The sequence below is a fragment of the Penaeus chinensis genome, unplaced genomic scaffold, assembly GCF_019202785.1.
Source record: "Penaeus chinensis breed Huanghai No. 1 unplaced genomic scaffold, ASM1920278v2 CTG_1540, whole genome shotgun sequence".
Classification (NCBI taxonomy): Eukaryota; Metazoa; Arthropoda; class Malacostraca; order Decapoda; family Penaeidae; genus Penaeus; species Penaeus chinensis.
This window is the reverse complement of record NW_025917884.1, coordinates 102,501-115,000: the sequence shown is the minus strand read 5'-3', so window position 1 is coordinate 115,000 and position 12,500 is coordinate 102,501.

Below are 12,500 nucleotides of genomic sequence, written 5' to 3'. Positions count from 1 at the left end.
ACTGAAAAGTTTGATATAGTTTAAATCTGTGATTTAGTACAAAAGTAGATTTATTAATGAAACTGAATGAATGAATGCTAATCTCTGTGGTTTGAATTTGTCGTTGTATAAAATGCTATAAGCATATGATATATCATGAATGTATTGTTCTCCTTCTATGCATGACTGGCAGATTTGAGACCTGAGGCTGACTTTGATTTGATTTGAGATGAATTGGATTGAGATCGACAGTCCATGATTAAAACCCTCTTTCAGGGGCAAGGTGCCATGATGTGTTTTAATCCATCATTAGAAATTTTGACATTGTAAATTCGTGTAATAACCTTTCCAATAGATTCAATTTGATTCATATTTTTGTTTGAGCAGTACAATGATGATTACCATTGCTGAAACTTAAAAAGTTTTTTTGAAAGTCTTTCATTGCTATGGAAATTTTTGTTTTGTTGCTGTTCAGGAGTTTGAAAGACTGTTTGCCGCTTGAATAAAATGTACACTGAATCTTGACCTGGATCTGCTACAAACTGAATCAATTATTCTACTCGTGGAGCGTTTGGAACCACCCCTGATAGATGAGAATTAAGTGATACCATAGTAATAATGATAAAAATGACAATATCAATCATGATAATAAAAATAATAATAACAATAATGATAATAATAATAAAAATAATAATAATAACATTAATAAAATATCATTATTATTGATATTATTATTATAATAATTATTAATATAATAACATTTATAATGATAATTATTACAACAATATTGATAACAATAATAATATTAATGATAATGAATTTAAAAATAAGATAATAATATTAATAATAATAATAATAATAAAAAGAGTAATAACAATGATATCAATAATAATCATATCAAATAAAAGTAATGATGATAAAAGTAATAATAATGATAATAGTAATGACACTAATAATAATAATACTATTAATAATATAAATGATAACAGTAATAATAATCAATAATAATTAATAATGATAATAATAATGATAATGACAGTGATAATAATAATAATAATAACTATTATTATAACAACAATAATAATTAACATTAATGATAATTAAAACATTAATTATAATAATAGGTTATTAAAAATAACAATAATGATGAAAATAATAAAAATAATAACTAATTAGAATAACAACAACAACAACAATAATAATAATAATGATAATAACAAACAGTAATAAAATGATACCTTTCATAAGAATAATGATAAAACTAAAATTATAATGGTAATGACAACACGAACAATAATAATAATAATAACAATAATAATAATAATAATAATAATAATAATAATAATGATAATAATAACCATGATAACAATAATAATAATAATAGTAATAATAACAATTATCATTATTATTATTATTATTATTATTATTATTATTATTATTATTATTATGATAATAATAATAATGATAATAATAATAATGATAATAATAACCATGATAACAATAATAATAATAATAGTAATAATAACAATTATCATTATTATCATTATTATTATTATTATTAGTATTATTATTATTATGATAATAATAATAACAATGATAATAATAATGAGGATAATAGTAATAATAATAATAATAGTAATAATAATAATAATAATAATGATAATTAAAATATTGCCTATAATACAATTACAATGATAACAATAATAATAATAATAACAACATTAATAATAATAATAATAATAATAATAATTATCATCATTATTATCAATATAACCAAGATAATAATAAAAAAAACATTAATGATAATAATAATAATAATAATTATAATAATAATAATAATAATGATAATAATAATGATAATAATGATAATGATAATAATGTTCACGATGATGATGACGATTATTATTACTATAATAATATTGATAATAACAAAATTAATATCAACAATAATAATAATAGTAATGATAATAATATTGGAAATGATGACAACAATAATGACAATAACAATGACAATATAATAATCACAATATTAATAATAAAAATAATGACAATGATAATGACAATAATATCAATAATGATGATAATAATGACAATAATGATAATATCAATAACAATAATAATGACAATTATAATGGCAGTGACAATAATCATGGCAATAATATTGGCAATAATGACAATAATAATGACAAAAATAGAGACAATAATAAAAATAAGGATGACAATAATAAAGACAATAATAGTGACAATAAGAATGATTATCGTAATGCAAATAAGAACGAAAACAATGACAATAATAATATTAATAATGAAAAAAATGATAATAATAATGACAATAGTAATGACAATATTTATGACAATAATGACAATAAAAACGACAATAATGAAAATAATGACAATAATGAAAATAATAATGACTATAATGAGGATAATAATGATAATAATAAGGACAATAATAAGGATGAAAATGACAATAATAATTCCAATAAAAATGACAATAATAATGGCAATACTAACAATTATGACATTACTAATGACAGTAATAATGACAATAATGACATTAGTAATTACAATAATAATGAGAATAATAATGGTAATAGTGACATGACGCTATTAATGACAACAATAATATCATTATTAATGACGATAGTAATGACAATAATGATAACAATGGCAAATAATGACGATAATAATAATAATAAAAAAATAATGACAATTATAAGGATGAAAATTATGTTAATAATAAAAATAATTATGATTAATGATCATGACAATAATGACAATAATGACAATAATGAGGGGAATAATGAAGACAATACTAATGACAGTAATGTTGACAGTAATGACAATAATAATGTCGATGAAAATAAAATAATGACAATAATAATGTCGATGAAAATAAAATAATGACAATAATAATGGCGATGAAAATAAAATAATGACAATAATAATGTCGATGAAAATAAAATAATGACAATAATAATGGCGATGAAAATAAAATAATGACAATAATAATGTCGATGAAAATAAAATAATGACAATAATAATGGCGATGAAAATAAAATAATGACAATAATAATGGCGATAATAATGACGATATTGATAACGATAATGATGACGATAAGGATGATAATAATATTGATAATTATAATAATAATGATGACAGTGTCTATAATAAGCGCAAATCGTGCTTGCGTACACGGTATAATAATAGTGACAATAATAATGATAATGATAATGGAGGTGATAATGAGGCTAATATCAATAATGCCAATCATAATGAGGGCAGCGACAATAATGAAAAATGACGGTAATAAAAACTATAATAATGACGATAAGGATCATAGTTATGAAGATGATAATGACGATAATAATCACTAAGTTGATGACGAATTTGATGACGATAATGATGATAATGACGATCATAATAATAACGGTAATGATGATAATAAAGACGATAATGATGATAATGACGATCATAATAATAACGGTAATGATGATAATAAAGACGATAATGATGATGATGACGATCACAATAACGGTAGTAATAATAATGACGATAATGATGATAATGACGATCATAATAATAACGGTAATGATGATAATAAAGACGATAATGATGATAATAAAGACGATAATGATGATAATAAAGACGATAATGATGATAATAAAGACGATAATGATGATAATTAAGACGATAATGAAGATAATAAAGACGATAATGATGATAATAAAGACGATAATGATGATAATAAAGACGATAATGATAATAAAGACGATAATGATGATAATAAAGACGATAATGATAATAATAAAGACGATAATGATGATAATAAAGACGATAATGATGATAATAAAGACGATAATGATGATAATAAAGACGATAATGAAGATAATAAAGACGATAATGATGATAATAAAGACGATAATGATGATAATAAAGACGATAATGATGATAATAAAGACGATAATGATGATAATAAAGACGATAATGATAATAAAGACGATAACGACATTAATGATAGCGGTAATAACGATGATAATAATTCAATAACGAGGATAATGAAGTCGATGAGGATGACGATAACAATGACTATAATGATGATGACAATAATGCCGATAATGACGATAATGATTGTAATGATCATGAAGATAATGACGATAATAATGACGATAATCATGATAATAACGATATTGACGATAAGAATAATAATGAAAGAAATAGCGACAATGGTAATGACAATAATGATAATAATTACAACAATAATGAATAATAATTATAATAATGAGGGTAATTATGAGGGATAATAACAATAATGACAATGATAATGACTAATAATGAAAATAATGATGAGGATAATAACGAAGATGACAATAATGACGATAATAATGATAATTAAAAAAATGTTGATAATGACAATAATGATAATGGTGATAATATTGATACAAATAATGACAATGATAATGGCAATCATGACATTAATAATGACAATAATAAGAAAATATAGACAATGGCAATACTAATAACCATAATAATTACAGTAATAATGACAATAAAGACAATAATAATGACAATAATGATGACAATAATGATAATAAAGATGATAAAGATAATGATGACAGTCATGATGACTATAATGAAAACAATGATGACAATAATGAGGATAACAATAAGATAATAATGGTGATAATGATAATAGTAATAACATTAATAATGACGATAATAATGACTATAAAATGATAATGATGATGATAATGATGATAGTCATGACGATAATAATGACATTAAAGATAACGATAAGAATGAAGATAACAATAACAATAATGACGGTAATGATGACGATAGATAACGATAATGATGACAATGATGATAACAGTGACGCTAATGCCGATAATAATGACGATACTGATGACCATAATGATAATAAAGACGAAGATAATGATTATAATACTGACGTCAATAATGACAATAATGACAGCAATGACGCTCATAATGATATTGTTGACAAAAATGGTGCTCATGATGATGAAAACAATAACGCTACAAATGACGCTAATAAGGATACGAATAATGACGACATTTATGACGATGATAATAACAGTTTCGACAGTATATAAATGTACCTAGGTATACGTATATAAATGTGTATATGTATATATATACTTCTATACATATATATATAAATATACATAGGTATATAAACGTATATAGTGTACATGTATGTACATAAACATGTATATACGTGTATATATATAGTGTGTATATATTTGTATATCTGCATGTATATGTATATGTTGTTATATATGTATATATAATACATATGCATATATGTATATATATATATATATATATATATATATATATATATATATATATGTGTGTATGTCTGCATATGAATATAAATATATAAACACACACACACACACACACACACACACACACACACACACACACACACACACACACACACACACACACACATATATATATATTTATATATGTGTATATATGTACAAGTATATATATATTTATATATACATACAGGGTATATATATGCATATATGTATATATGCATAAATAGTTCATATATATGTTCGTAGATAAATATATATAAGATGTGCATATATGTATATATTTATATATATGTGCATATATGTATATATTTATATATATGTACAATTTTATTTGTGTATATATTATATAATATGACTTATATACAATATATTTGAGTGCGTGTATATATATATATATATATATATATATATATATATATATATATATATATATACATGTGTGTCCATGTACACATGCGCGAGGAGTTCTGGTGGCAGATGAGTCGGGTGAGCTTCTCGGTCGGAGGACGACAGTGATTCGACTGACATTATCTCCGAGGAGTTGTAGGTGAGCGAGAGGCAGACCTTTGCCCGTGCCTTTCACCTCCTGAAGGTTTAAAAAATATTTCCTATGACGAAAAGTTCTCTGTGGGTTTTCTCTGCACTCGCCTGTGCACTACCTCAACAGCTCCCACGGGCTCCTGGCAAGGAAATAGCCGAGAAAATGGGGTGTGGTTCAGTACTCCGCTTGGTCGTTTTGTGCCCTGGATAGATATAGCCGGTTGGGTGTTAGGGCTTAATTTTATCCTTTTTAATATATCGAAGCTAGCGTGAACCCCATCTGTTCCTGCATATTTTTAATCTTATTCTCCCAAGAACACGATTCGAAGTATTGTTTTCTAGATAGCCTTCTTGAAAGCACTTGTTAATCATGTCTAGTATTCATTACTTTTCACGTTTCAAATGATGGTTTAACGTTTAAAATAATAGTCGTTAGTAGCATATGTATCGTCGAATTGATAATTCGTATCCCCGTGTCATTAAACCCCATCGTCATCACTATCACTGTCATCATTATCATCATCATTATCATCATCATCACTTTCACTGTCATCATTATCCTTATCACCATCATGATCGTCGTCGTCTTGGCTATTGCAATCATTGCTGCTACATTATTGGTCATTATTCTTAACATTACCTCAATAATTATTGTAGAGATATAAAAGAATTAGAATAGAATAGAAATCTCGCGCATTACCACAATAATTATCATTGGTTATTATTCTTTACATTACCACAATAATTATTATAGTGATATAATAGAATTAAAATAGAATAGAAGTCTCGCGCATTACCACAATAATTATTATGGTGATCACGTGTGACCAAGCGGAGGTCTTGCCTTGGACTCCTCGCCTGAGCGCTTCCTTTAATCGTATTTTCGGCGAGAGAGGGAGAGGGAGGGGACAGATGGAGAGAAAAGAGGGAAAGAGGGAGCACGAGAAGATGGAAAGGAGGGAGGGAGAGGGATACATGGTTTTGAGAGAGACTAAGAGACGAGAGAGGCCCGGGATAAAGAGAGAAAAGAGAAATACAGAAAGGCGTCGGGCCATTCTCCGTCCGGCCTTCCATGCCGGAGGCCGAAAAGGGAGAGACCGATGGCCTTCCTCGTGCAGTCTGTTCCTGGGAACCCTGGGAACTCTGCAATGAAGAAGCTTAACAGAAGAGTAAAATGGTTAAAGATTAAAAGCAAAATAAATGTGCTAGACATCTAAGGTCATGTAGCACTATAGTAAATGGTAGTGAAGGGTGGTTGAGTTAGTGATTAGTTGTCAAAGTTGGGAAAAGGAATTGACGAGTAAATGGGTCAAGGTTGGGTAAGGTAATGTATAGGGGTTAGATCAAGTGAAGGATGTATATGCATTTGAGGAATGAAAACAGGTTGTCAAAGCAGAAAGTGTGAGAAGTTGTGGGAGGGATCATGAAAAATCGGTCCCATTTAGCTGGGCTAAATAGAGTATTTAAGAATTTTGTAGAAATGGGGGTAGTAGAAGGACGGGGGCATGTGGAAGAGGGAGTAGTGTTGAGGGAAGTAGTGTTATGGGGAGGTGGACAATAAGGTTGTAAGGTAGTATAAGGGAGTATGGGGTAGTTGATGAAGAAGGTTGTGGTGGTATAGTTGTTGATGTTGAGCATGTTGGGAGTAGAAATGTCTCCTGGGGTGTTGATTAGGGTGGATACTGTACTAGTAGGCATTGAGGAGGGGGTATTAGTTGTAGTGTTCAGAGCCGTGGTCAAAGGAGAGCCTGGGGTCAGGGAATCGGGCGAGTTTGAATTGGTGGAGCTATTTGATGAAGAGGCAAGCCTCATTGCCTCTAATAATGGTTTGGTTAATGGTTAAAAGCAAAATAAATGTGCTATCTAATAATGGTATAAAATCTTCACTGTTGGCCATGATAAGCCTGGAGTATGTTGGGGAGAGAAACGGTCCACCCCTCAGGGTCCCTTGAGGGGTAAGGGCTAGACAACTAAAGCAGGGGAATACCGTGCCCATGGCTCCCTCAGGCCGTTAAGGACTGGCACAAAGTCAGCCTTTCATCCTTTCAGCACGGCTCTCACACCTTAGGAAGTGGATAGTAGAAGGGGTTGGTGAAGGGACAGAAAGGAAAAAGTAGGAGGGGGAAAAAGAGACCATGCAAAATTTGTTGAGTCGAGGGCCGAGTCCCAAGGTTGGGGAGTTCCCCAGTATTGGGTCCCAGTATTGGGTCCCAGTCTCCGCCTCCTAAGCCCATCCACGACAACAACGGGCAAGGTATGGGGGGGGGGGGGGGGAAGAGTAATAGGAATGCTGTGAGTCCCTTTCAGAAAGATTTTTAGTCATGGAATCACATCATTACAATATTTCTATCTATTTTTCCTCTTGGTTATATCTTCATCATTAACACTATTTATATAATTTTATTTTTAATATTGCTACAATGTTTATTATAATCATTTTCATCATTATCATTATAATTATCATTGCTACCTATCATAATTATTATCGTTTTATCATTATCAAGGTCATCAATGTCATTATCATTGCTCTTAATGTTATCAGTATCTATGTATTTTATAATCATCATTATTTTGAATGGTAGTGACATCCAAGCATTCGTTTTGAATGACATGAGCATTCCTAGTGAATGGTTGTGAGGATGTGAGCATTCCCAGTGAATGGTTGTGAGGACGTGAGCATTCCCAGTGAATGGTTGTGAGGATGCGAGCATTCCTAGTGAATGGTTTTGAGGATGCGAGCATTCCCAGTGAATGGTTGTATGGATGCGAGCATTCCTATAATGGTTGTGAGGATGCGAGCATTCCTAGTGAATGGTTGTGAGGATGCGAGCATTCCTAGTGAATGGTTGTGAGGATGCGAGCATTCCTAGTGAATGGTTGTGAGGATGCGAGCATTCCTAGTGAATGGTTGTGAGGATGCGAGCATTCCTAGTGAACGGTTGTGAGGATGCAAGCATTCCTAGCGATTGGTTTGAGGATGCGAGCATTCCTATAATGGTTGTGAGGATGCGAGCATTCCTAGTGAATGGTTGTGAGGATGCGAGCATTCCTAGTGAATGGTTGTGAGGATGCGAGCATTCCTAGTGAATGGTTGTGAGAATGCGAGCATTCCTAGTGAATCGTTGTGAGGATGCGAGCATTCCTATAATGGTTGTGAGGATGCGAGCATTCCTAGTGAATGGTTGTGATGCTGCGAGCATTCCTATAATGGTTGTGAGGATGCGAGCATTCCTATAATGGTTATGAGGATGCGAGCATTCCTAGTGTATGGTTGTGAGGATGCGAGCATTCCTAGTGAATGGTTGTGAGGATGCGAGCATTCCTAGTGAATGGTTGTGAGGATGCGAGCATTCCTAGTGAATGGTTGTGAGGATGCGAGCATTCCTAGTGAATGGTTGTGAGAATGCGAGCATTCCTAGTGAATGGTTGTGAGGATGCGAGCATTCCTATAATGGTTGTGAGGATGCGAGCATTCCTAGTGAATGGTTGTGAGAACGCGAGCATTCCTAGTGAATGGTTGTGAGGATGCGAGCATTCCTAGTGAATGGTTGTGAGGATGCGAGCATTCCTATAATGGTTGTGAGGATGCGAGCATTCCTAGTGAATAGTTGTGAGGATGCGAGCATTCCTATAATGGTTGTGAGGATGCGAGCATTCCTAGTAAATGGTTGTGAGGATGCGAGCATTCCTATAATGGTTGTGAGGATGCGAGCATTTCTAGTGAATGGTTGTGAGGATGCGAGCATTCCTAGTGAATAGTTGTGAGGATGCAAGCATTCCTATAATGGTTGTGAGGATGCGAGCATTCCTAGTGAATGGTTGTGAGGATGCGAGCATTCCTAGTGAATGGTTGTGAGGATGCGAGCATTCCTAGTGAATGGTTGTGAGGATGCGAGCATTCCTAGTGAATGGTTGTGAGGATGCGAGCATTCCTAGTGAATGGTTGTGAGGATGCAAGCATTCCTAGCGAATAGTTGTGAGGATGCGAGCATTCCTATAATGGTTGTGAGGATGCGAGCATTCCTAGTGAATGGTTGTGAGGATGCGAGCATTCCTAGTGAATGGTTGTGAGGATGCGAGCATTCCTAGTGAATGGTTGTGAGGATGCGAGCATTCCTAGTGAATGGTTGTGAGGATGCGAGCATTCCTAGTGAATGGTTGTGAGGATGCGAGCATTCCTATAATGGTTGTGAGGATGCGAGCATTCCTAGTGAATGGTTGTGAGGCTGCGAGCATTCCTATAATGGTTATGAGGATGCGAGCATTCCTAGTGTATGGTTGTGAGGATGCGAGCATTCCTAGTGAATGGTTGTGAGGATGCGAGCATTCCTAGTGAATGGTTGTGAGGATGCGAGCATTCCTAGTGAATGGTTGTGAGGATGCGAGCATTCCTATAATGGTTGTGAGGATGCGAGCATTTCTAGTGAATGGTTGTGAGGATGCGAGCATTCCTAGTGAATAGTTGTGAGGATGCGAGCATTCCTATAATGGTTGTGAGGATGCGAGCATTCCTAGTGAATGGTTGTGAGGATGCGAGCATTCCTAGTGAATGGTTGTGAGGATGCGAGCATTCCTAGTGAATAGTTGTGAGGATGCGAGCATTCCTAGTGAATGGTTGTGAGGATGCGAGCATTCCTAGTGAATGGTTGTGAGGATGTGAGCATTCCTAGTGAATGGTTGTGAGGATGCAAGCATTCCTAGCGAATAGTTGTGAGGATGCGAGCATTCCTATAATGGTTGTGAGGATGCGAGCATTCCTAGTGAATGGTTGTGAGGATGCGAGCATTCCTAGTGAATGGTTGTGAGGCTGCGAGCATTCCTATAATGGTTGTGAGGATGCGAGCATTCCTATAATGGTTATGAGGATGCGAGCATTCCTAGTGTATGGTTGTGAGGATGCGAGCATTCCTAGTGAATGGTTGTGAGGATGCGAGCATTCCTAGTGAATGGTTGTGAGGATGCGAGCATTCCTAGTGAATGGTTTTGAGAATGCGAGCATTCCTAGTGAATGGTTGTGAGGATGCGAGCATTCCTAGTGAATGGTTGTGAGGATGCGAGCATTCCTATAATGGTTGTGAGGATGCAAGCATTCCTAGTGAATGGTTGTGAGAACGCGAGCATTCCTAGTGAATGGTTGTGAGGATGCGAGCATTCCTATAATGGTTGTGAGGATGCGAGCATTCCTAGTGAATGGTTGTGAGAACGCGAGCATTCCTAGTGAATAGTTGTGAGGATGCGAGCATTCCTATAATGGTTGTGAGGATGCGAGCATTCCTAGTAAATGGTTGTGAGGATGCGAGCATTCCTATAATGGTTGTGAGGATGCGAGCATTTCTAGTGAATGGTTGTGAGGATGCGAGCATTCCTAGTGAATAGTTGTGAGGATGCGAGCATTCCTATAATGGTTGTGAGGATGCGAGCATTCCTAGTGAATGGTTGTGAGGACGCGAGCATTCCTAGTGAATGGTTGTGAGGATGCGAGCATTCCTAGTGAATGGTTGTGAGGATGCGAGCATTCCTAGTGAATGGTTGTGAGGATGCGAGCATTCCTAGTGAATGGTTGTGAGGATGCGAGCATTCCTAGTGAATGGTTGTGAGGATGCGAGCATTCCTAGTGAATGGTTGTGAGAACGCGAGCATTCCTAGTGAATGGTTGTGAGAACGCGAGCATTCCTAGTGAATGGTTGTGAGGATGCGAGCATTCCTAGTGAATGGTAGTTAGATCCCAAACATTCCTAGTGAATGGTAGTTAGATCCCAAACATTCCTAGTGAATGGTAGTTAGATCCCAAACATTCCTAGTGAATGGTAGTTAGATCCCAAGCATTCCTAGTGAATGGTAGTTAGATCCCAAGCATTCCTAATGAATGGTAGTTAGATCCCAAGCATTCCTAGTGAATGGTAGTTAGATCCCAAGCATTCCTAGTGAATGGTAGCTAGATCCCAAACATTCCTATTGAATGGTAGTTAGATCCCAAGCATTCCTAGTGAATGGTAGTTAGATCCCAAACATTCCTAGTGAATGGTAGTTAGATCCCAAGCATTCCTAGTGAATGGTAGTTAGATCCCAAACATTCCTAGTGAATGGTAGTTAGATCCCAAGCATTCCTAGTGAATGGTAGCTAGATCCCAAACATTCCTAGTGAATGGTAGTTAGATCCCAAGCATTCCTAGTGAATGGTAGTTAGATCCCAAACATTCCTAGTGAATGGTAGTTAGATCCCAAGCATTCCTAGTGAATGGTAGTTAGATCCCAAACATTCCTAGTGAATGGTAGCTAGATCCCAAACATTCCTAGTGAATGGTAGTTAGATCCCAAGCATTCCTAGTGAATGGTAGTTAGATCCCAAGCATTCCTAGTGAATGGTAGTTAGATCCCAAACATTCCTAGTGAATGGTAGTTAGATCCCAAACATTCCTAGTGAATGGTAGTTAGATCCCAAACATTCCTAGTGAATGGTAGTTAGATCCCAAGCATTCCTAGTGAATGGTAGTTAGATCCCTAACATTCCTAGTGAATAGTGGTTAGATCCTGAGCATTCCTAGTGAAAGGTAGATGCTGAGTATTCCTAGTGAATGGTAGATCCCAAGCATTCCATCGGCACCACCATCACCATCACTAACAGTACC